This window comes from Miscanthus floridulus, chromosome 7 (genome assembly GCF_019320115.1).
Source record: "Miscanthus floridulus cultivar M001 chromosome 7, ASM1932011v1, whole genome shotgun sequence".
In the NCBI taxonomy this organism is placed as follows: domain Eukaryota; kingdom Viridiplantae; phylum Streptophyta; class Magnoliopsida; order Poales; family Poaceae; genus Miscanthus; species Miscanthus floridulus.
Window position 1 is genome coordinate 108,214,130 of NC_089586.1, and position 8,760 is coordinate 108,222,889.

The 8,760-nt window shown below is 42.4% G+C and overlaps 1 pseudogene; it reads right to left on the minus strand.

The window, feature by feature from the left end:
• Positions 1-975: 975 nt before the first annotated feature.
• On the minus strand, positions 976-8,760 carry LOC136467504 (IQ domain-containing protein IQM2-like; annotated as a pseudogene).

Sequence of the window (8,760 nt, forward strand, 5' to 3'; positions counted from 1 at the left end):
AGAATAGGAGTTTGGAGATACGAGTTTAGAGAGTAATTGGTTCACGTATGAGTAAGCCTGACTCATATCGGAGAGCCAGGCCCCCATGGGGGCTTAGCGCATACAATACTATCGTGTTTGGTTGACTGTAGTTATTTAGTCTGACAGAGAAGAGATGTTTAGTTGTCTGTATGAAGATATATTGCATTAGATAAAAATAATATAAATGTTATGACTATGATTTTTATTTTATACAAGTATGCTCTTAAAGTTCTTATTTTATCTTATTATATATATCTTAAACTTCTTTAAAACGTATTATTACCATTGAATATTTACTAGTCATACCGAATAACATCATTAGTTGAGTAAGCACCTGCCAGAAAATGCCCAAAATCTGCGTATCTGCAGAGCCAGGCTGAGAGGCATCTTTTGCATCCCACGAGATGGGCCAAGAAGGCAATACATACAAACAAACAACATAAACTTGCATCCTACCAGTCTAGCTGGGGTATGTACAGTCAACCAATCACACCCTTAGAAATCTCTTATTTGTTTTGTAGGAGTGAGAGTTATATATGGTGGGAAGAGAAATGGGATTTTAGAGGGCGACAGAAAACGCTATCATTGCCATACTATCACTATTGATTATTTTGCAACTGATAGTTATAGTGTATTATTGTCAATTGCAGCCACGAATCGACAGTGATAAGCCAGTTCGTGCCTTAAGTCACCAGTAATAGCCTATTATTGTTTTGCAAAAAAAAATTATAAAATTTTCGTATGAGGCCAGATCAAGATAAACTTTATACAACAATTGTAGAGTTTAAAGAGATTTAAAGCTTTGAGTTTGCAACTTTTTAATTTGAGATGCCATCAAGCATTTTATTAGCAAAACATGAAAGAATTTTCACATATATTTCAAACCTGATAGAATGTTGACGTTTTTTTTACCCAATTTGCATATACATTCAGCAGAAATGATATCTAGTAACATTTTTCCCCCAAAAGAGGTCGAGCCCCATTTCCATTTTCAGCTAAACGGAAATACATGAGTCTGTTAAGATAGGATAGTAGAGAGGGGACAATTCCTAGTAGATCTGAGCTCTGTCTCAGAGTCAGAATATTATTACTACCTCAAAGATAAGCCCAACGTCTAAGCTACCAGACAGAGGGGGAATTAACCAGTTATTACAGTCCAGATAGACACATGACTACATTTGGCCAAACAAAAGGTCACAAAAGACATCAGCTAGAGATCGAAGCATTGCTCCCATACTTCCACGCCATAATTCTACAACTTCTTCACTGATTCTGATTTCCACCGTCCGGACGATCATCTTGCTTCAGACGCTTGCACTGGTCTTTAGCTGGATTATGGGGGAGAAGAAGATCTGACGCCACCTTGAGCATGGTGTTTACTCCATTAATGAGCATCATGCTATCGATTTCAGCATAGAGACCTGTCCAAAAACACATTAAAGCTGCAGCATGACACATAATTTCAATTGGATTTCTTATAATCCTTCCATCGAAACATGCCCTGTTTCGGGCCTTCCAGATCGCCCAGCAAATGGCCGAGATACCCCACAAATGGAACTTCTTGCCCATTGGGAGCCATGACTCACACCGCTCCCAACATTGGGAAATAGAAGTAGGAATATTAGTGGCACCAATCACAGTTGCAATAACTCCCAAACCACTTTGGCAACAGAACATGTGAAAAACAAATGATCAATTGTTTCTTCCTGATCACAGAAATGGCATTTGGGGTTCCCAGACCATTTTCTTCTAATAAGATTGTCTTTAGTTAATAAAGTATAATTGGTCATTAACCAGATAAAGATTTTTATTTTTGGTGGGGCTTTGCCTTTCCAAATCATTCTATGAGCAGGGCCAGTATCAGACTGAGTCAAGGCATTATACAGAGACTTCACAGAGAACAAATTGTTTTTGCCAAGTTGCCAAATGACTTGGTCTTCTGATTCCTGAAGTTGAAAATCCTCAACATCAGTCATGATCTTATCCCAGCACAGTTGCAAGTCATTTGTCAACCTTATTCTAAATGAGATTTGAATTCTACCATTTTTTATATCAGCAACATTTGCATCCTTTTGATCACACATAATATACAGGATAGGAGCAATATATAATATGGGTTTGTCATATAGCCGAGGATCACACCAGAACCCAGTCCTTTCCCCATTCCTGATACTAATTCCCCTACCCTGTAGGTACACATCCTTAACTTTGAGAAGATCATACCAAATAGGGGAGTCAGTTGCTTTGTGGGTTACAGAATGGATTGATTTGTTATGCAGGTATTTTGCCTTAATAATTTCCTGCCACGACCCTTCCTCTTGGTATAATTTCCACCACCACTTAGCTAACAGGCTTACATTCATCTTCCTCAGGTCCTTAATTCCAAGACCACCTTTTTTCTTACTTCTGTAAATTTTAGCCCATTTCACTAAGTGGTATTTTTCTTGGTCCCACCACCTTGCCAGAAAAAGGTTCTTCTAATCTTATCAATTTTATCAGAAATTGTTTTGGGGCACATGTAGACAGACATTTGGTAGATAGGAGAATTGTTAAGGCAAGAACATATCAATGTGGACCTTCCAACTATTGACATTGTGCCTCCTTTCCATACATCTAACCTTTTGTTGCTTTTGTCTACAAAGGTGCCCAGTCACTTAAGTGAAGTCTGCTAGGGCTAACTGGAACCCCCAAGTATTTGATAGGGAAAAAGCCAACTTGGCAATTAAAGATATCTGCATAAACTTGTCCCCAATTATTAGCATCATTAATCACAATTACCTCACTTTTGTTAAAATTTATTTTCAATCCTGCCATCATCTCATACATGTAGAGAAGCAATTTCAAGTTTCTGGCTCCCTCAAGATCATGTTTGAGAAAGACTATAGTATCATCAGCGTATTGTAGAATAGCTACCCCGTTGGGGATGATATGATCAATTAATCCAGTGAATAATTTCCTTTCCTGAGCATTTTCTACCATCTTAATTAAGCTGTCAGCAACAAAATTGAATAAAATGGGGGACAGAGGGTCTCCCTGCCTGACCTCCTTGTAGCTCTTAATATAAGATCCCACTTTATCATTCATTTTGATGATAACAGTCCCCCAAGTGACTACTTGGGCAATCCAATTCCTCCATTTCTCATTAAAGCCCCTCATTTGCATGTATTCAAACAAAAAATTCCAATTTACCTTGTCATAAGCTTTTTCAAAGTCAAGTTTTAAAATGATTCCGACCTCTTTTCTTTTCTTGGTTTCATGAATGATCTCATGTAAACACATAATACCAGTTAGAATGTTTCTGCCCTTGAGAAAGGCAGTTTGAGCTTTATTAATCAATCTGTCAATAAAAGGCTCTATTCTGATGGTAACAATGACATGGTAGAAATCATAAACATATTGTTATTTAAAACTTGCACATTTTCCATTCTGAAATGTTCCATAGTAGGTGAATCACTTTAACTAATTAAAAATCCTAAAAATTAGTGGACTTCCTCTTCGGAATAGAAATTGGCTTATTTCCAGATCATGTGTAATGAAAAGCAACAACTAGTTTGCATAGGATCGATTTGAAAATTAGACATATATAGATATAGGTTGCACCCCTTCCTGCTTTGGTTGCCTCCGCTCGGCTGGTGCCAGTCGACCACGCCACCACGGCCGCACCATCACCTGGGCGTAACCGTATGTAAGTACTCCCTCCATCCTGAAAGAATATAATTCTTGTAACACCCTAAGTGTTAAGCTTGCATTTAGCACTTGCATTTCACAAGCATAAGCATCATTCATGCATTCATGATCATAAGCATATGATAATGTCTTTGATTGAGTTTAAAATTTGCTCTATGTGATGTTTTGCTTTTATATATATATGTGACTTCATATGTTTATGTGATAGCTCAAGTGTTTGCTGTTTGATCACCTAAGTAACTTGATTAACATAGGAGAACAAATGAGTTAGGGTTTATGTTTATAATTTAGTCAAAATATGCTTCTAAGTGTTTAAATTATGTCTTAAGCCCTTTTCATGATGCTGTTTTGACCAAAATGTAATTATAATTTCTGTACCCTTTCTGAGGTTTGACCCTAAATAAAAGTTGAAGTACTGGTTGTGTACTACAAACTTTGTTTAAGGATCAAGAGTTAAATCAACTTCTAACTTGTCCAAACAGTAACCACAATTTTCAATCTAGTGCTGTTTTGAATCTCTTAAAAAAAATTCTTAGTCTGAGATTAGCAGTTAGCAAGTTCAATGTTTGGGAATTTATCTAATCAATTTTCATAAATAAAACATGTACAACAATAGTACCAGTTTATAGTATAATAAAGTTTGAACTTTGAAAATGTGCCTTTGAGTATGCTATTGGAATATTAATTGATCCCTAATTAATTGCTCAAAGTATCAAACTAACTCTGTTCGTAACACTCATAATAGATTCAGTTTTTCAGTTTTCAAGTATAGGTTTTCAAAATTCTTAATCTCACTAATCATTTAGTTTTAGCCTTTAACCCTTAAACCTTTGTTGGAGATCTCTTTTAGCTCTACAACTTTTAGTAATGAAGTTTCAGCTGAGGATGAACAGATCGAGAAAAATAGAGGGAAGAAGAAGCCCCGTCAGACTGCTACAGTATACACCAGCAGCAGCTTGCTTGGCTGCCTCGCCGCCAACGTCGATCTTCTCGGCGTTTCACCGTTTGAGCCACGCAGCCACCGTGAATAGAGGCTGAGCCGCGCTAGCAAACTGGGAGAAGCATCGCTGCGCCCATTTAATGCCCGACGCCGGCCAACTCTCCCTTTTCTTCACCCATTTGTTTGCCATCGGTCTTCTCTGTCCGCCGGCCATTTTCGCAGCCACCGCTCACTCTCCATTCGATTCCTTGCGCCCATAGCTCCGCCATGAACTGCTCTTCCACCCCCACCTAGCTACACAGTGCTTCGTCTCTAGGTGAGGGCCCTTGGGTCAAGCCGCCGCTATGGGTGCCATGGCCGCCGAACTCACGCTCGACATGGCCAGCGCTCTCCCCTCTCCCTCTTCTGTCTTCCTTTTTGTTTTAGCTTTGCCTTAGGTCGTAATAGCTTGCACTGGAAACCGTTGGTCGATGTGGGCCTCGCCTTTGTCGGAACAACAAGCGTCGTCGTCGTGCTCTGGGCGCCGCACCGCCCTGCGCATGGCAAAACCTTGCCACCGCCTTCCCAGGTCCCAAACCGTAACCTTAGGAGCATATTTTTACTAAATCATGCCATGTGCATCATGTTTATGTAATAATGCATGTGATAGAAAGTGTTGAAAAATTTCTTGTAGCCTAAAATGACCAATAAAAATGTTAAATGAAAATTTATTCAATAACTCATGTTATGTCAAGTAGGGTGGGAAAAAATTATTGAGTAAAAACACTATAGAACATGTGTATGATACTTAAATAAAGTTTAAAGTACAAACTTTATAAATTTGATCAAACATTAAACACTTTAACTGACACATAATCTATAATTATATATATTTTTTGGGGCTCTTGCGTTTGTACCCTTGTTTTGTATCGAAATTGTGATTTTGCCCCTATTTTTTTGACTTTGTGAATTTACCCCTACTGTGCCATTCACGAAGCACCAGTTTGCCCCTGCTCCGTCATCCACCCCTAACGGTGTTAAACTTTGTACAAAAGGACATGAATGCCCATGCGATTTTGCCCCTGTTTGTTATGCCTAATTGTGATTTTACCCTGATTTGGAATTAGACTTTTTATTGTATGCTGACAATTGATTAAATTTGGTCAAACATATTTGGCTCAACTTGCAATTATTTGAACTCAGATTTAATATTGATAAATATTCAAAATTTTGAAACCAAAAGGTTCATAATGCTGGGATGGGAGATTACATAAGATGCTACAGAGATCGATTCATATGTAGACAGTGGACTCGACTCCGCCGTGTTTCCGTGTGTCCAGCGTCGGCATAGCCCTGGACGCTGCCGCCTTCTCCCGGTGAAACCTCCTGAAGTCGGCGCCGACGTCCACGGCCAAGAGACAGTTTACAGCTGTAGTTCCTAAACAATAAACAGTTTCTTCAGAACCAAGAAGGTTACTTCACTCAAAATAATCATCACTTCTTTCAGAACAATTATATCCATGCTAGTTCAAATGAACAATTGAAGTACCCAGTCACTCTATTTTTTATAAGGACAAATGAACAATAGAAGTTTGAAAGAAACCAGAAGCATGTTACCTTACAGCCAACTATGTCCAGTAGAGATTGGTCTGAAAATGGATGCTCAAACACTCCAGAAATAAACTTAACCCTCAGAATTCGCTCAACTAAAATTAGAAAATGGAAATAAGTACATTGTTAGAACATCTGCCACTCTTCTCGTAAAGCATAGAATAATGTCACTTTGGAACCAAAAAAAAGATCTGCCATCTAACAGATTTATGAAATGGGACAGGAATTGGACACAGCATCACGAAAATTGAAGTATTATACCTTGCCAAGGATCAGTTCCCCAGTAGGAAGAGGCACAACTAAAGGAGGAGCGATCCTCCCAGAAGAAAACACTTCTGTTAGTGCCCCGGTCATGCTATTTATTATCATATATTCCCGCCTGATTCCAAGACATATGTTATCACCACACCAGGCCATTGATTTCAAAATATTTGGCACTCCAAATTCCTTCACTTCAACAAATTCTCTCCCACCTGACAGGTGCACCTGCTCCAGCGCCCGGAGCTGGAGCTCCGACGGGTAGTCCCGGACGCACACTATCCGGGGCCCCGCGCCCGTGGTCCACTTGAAGGACACCTGCTTCCCCAGCTGGTACGACTTGGTCTCCTTCTTCGAGCTGATCCTCTGCAGGATCTTCTCCCTCGGCACGGCCGTATTGTTGGCGGCGGCGGCGGCGGCGTTGTTCTCCTCTTGACTATCTTCGGACAGGGCACAGTGGCCGGACGTTGAGGTCACGGCGTCCTCGGTTGAATCTTGCCTCGTGACACTTGCAGTGGGACTGAGACTCTTGCTTGTTTCTTCCTGCTGGGAGACTTCGTCAGGTGTGGTCGATTCAGTGGCTTCTTGAGGTGCCTGGCAAGGGTTGGTTTCTTGAGCTACGGCCTGTTGATCTTGTTCAGGTTTGTCAGCAGCGGCGCAGCAGTCGGAGGGGATGCTTCTGAGCCTGCTCCAGAACTCCTCGTCGTCTTCATCTGGGCTCATCTGCGGCATTGACGTCGGAACAGTTTAGAATGCTGAATACAACAGGCAAAAATTTTGAAGCATGGCACATCTCTGAAGAGTGCCCTTTTTCTTCTGCAATTGGGATTCATGGACAGTCTTAGTTACATGATGAGATGGTGATCCAAGAAGCTACTTTGTGTTATTGGCAGCACCAAGGCGGCTGAAAATTACCTGTCCAACATACAGATTCTTGGATGTGCTTAGAACAAAGATCCACTTGGCATCTCTTGGTCCACCGGATGTGTCGAGGATTTGCCTGCTCTTCTTGAACATAAACTTGCCATCCTCAATCACAACCTCATACTCTCGTCTTTCTTTCTGCACAAATACAGCTTGGATCATTATTTTCTGATTTTTTTTCAGCAGGCAGTCTCTCGAGATACCATCTCCAAATAATTTATGTAGGCTTACCGGACCAAGGTACTTGATGCACTGGCTCAGAAGCTTCAACCGAGGACACCGCTCGAGATTGATTTCCTTGCCTTCTCCAACGTCCAGCCTGAACAAGGCAAGCACAAGAAAGTCAGATTTTCAATAGCTGATGAAATATCTAGAAGAAGATAAAAATGTCATGTTCAGTTCAGATAAGGACACTAACCAGTAGAAGAATGGCTCCTTGCTCTCGCACCTCAGCCAGCAGTCGTAGTAATAGTGAAGGTTATGACCGTACCGGTGGCGCGGGTCAATCTGTTCGTCAAATTTCAGAGTTTCAGTGCTTCACATGGCGCCTAACTGACAGCAATATATCTAAATACTCACAGCTTCGAGCCAGTGCTGCAGAGCAAGTTTCTGGGCCTTCTCATCCTTGGACAACCCTTTGCCAACCTGAATTTGGTGTGATTTGCGAATGCCGTTAGTAATAATCTCATATCGGAAGAACTGGGAATGCTGAGAGAAGACAGCTTTTGGACAGGCTAGAGATGATGCGAACCGAACCTTGGCAGCTCTGGTTCTTGCCCTCGCCCACTTGGACACCGCCGATTCCTGCCTCTCGATGTCAAAGAAGGAGACGGAGCTCCTCCTGAGCAGCGCGAAGTCCAGCAGCTCCCACCTGCAGGAATCGCATCGATCGAGACGCACGGGTCAGCGTCTAGCAAGCACACGAACGCGGCGCAATGCGGACGCGGATTCTGGAAGAAGAGGCAGAAGAAGTATTATGTGTAGGAAGGGCGGCGCACGCACCAGATCTGCTCGACGACGACGGCGCAGTCGGCGAGGCGGCGGCGCGTGCGGAAGCTCTTGTACACCTTCTGCACCGTCACGGCGGCCGCCTCGTGCTTGGGGCTCTCCGGCGCGGCCGCGGCCGCGGCGTCGGCGAACCTGGTCCGCGCGAGCTCCCTTGGCATGACCGGCGGCACGGGCGCCACGGTGGCGCGCGGCGACGTGGCGGGGACCTTGGAAGCATCCCCTCCCTACGCCCGAACCTAGAGTCGTGGCCTCCCCTCCCCTGGTGCTTCTGCAGCCGCCGCCGCTGGAAAAGCCGCGCCCAAGCCGACGTGAGCGACGACGCCCTATGCGTT